Genomic DNA, 507 nt, shown 5'->3' with positions numbered 1-507 from the left:
TCTCAGACTTCCTGGTGGGTGAAATTCAAGCCTGACTCTGCACTGATTTAAGGTTGACAAACTGCAAGTTGCTTCAAGATAAATCCCTCTTCGTCTACTCTGGGTATGCCATGCATGCAGGCCTCTAGAGGTGTTTCCCTCAAGAGACAACACATTATACTTCTACTTAACACCATCATTGAGTCAAAGCTAAGCTGTATGTTTTTGTACCATACAGATTTTTCTGTAGCAGGGTCATAAGCAGTCACGTGAAACTAACAGGAGGATGTAGAGAACATTCTAGAAAGATTAACCTATCTGGAGTGTCTCAGTCATCCTACCACTTAGGAGGAAGAGGCAGGAGGCTTACTACAAGTGTGAAGTCAGCCGAGTTTAAAAAGTTCTAGACCACTTAGGGCTTCAATCAGACCTTGACTCCAACCATCAAGCAAAGCAACAGGAACACACCTGCTGGCTTGCTCAGCTGGTAGTGTCTGCTTCCCATGGTCTCCTCCCCAACACTACAGC

Source organism: Mus caroli, chromosome 17, assembly GCF_900094665.2.
Source record: "Mus caroli chromosome 17, CAROLI_EIJ_v1.1, whole genome shotgun sequence".
Classification (NCBI taxonomy): domain Eukaryota; kingdom Metazoa; phylum Chordata; class Mammalia; order Rodentia; family Muridae; genus Mus; species Mus caroli.
This window is presented reverse-complemented; position numbering follows the sequence as displayed.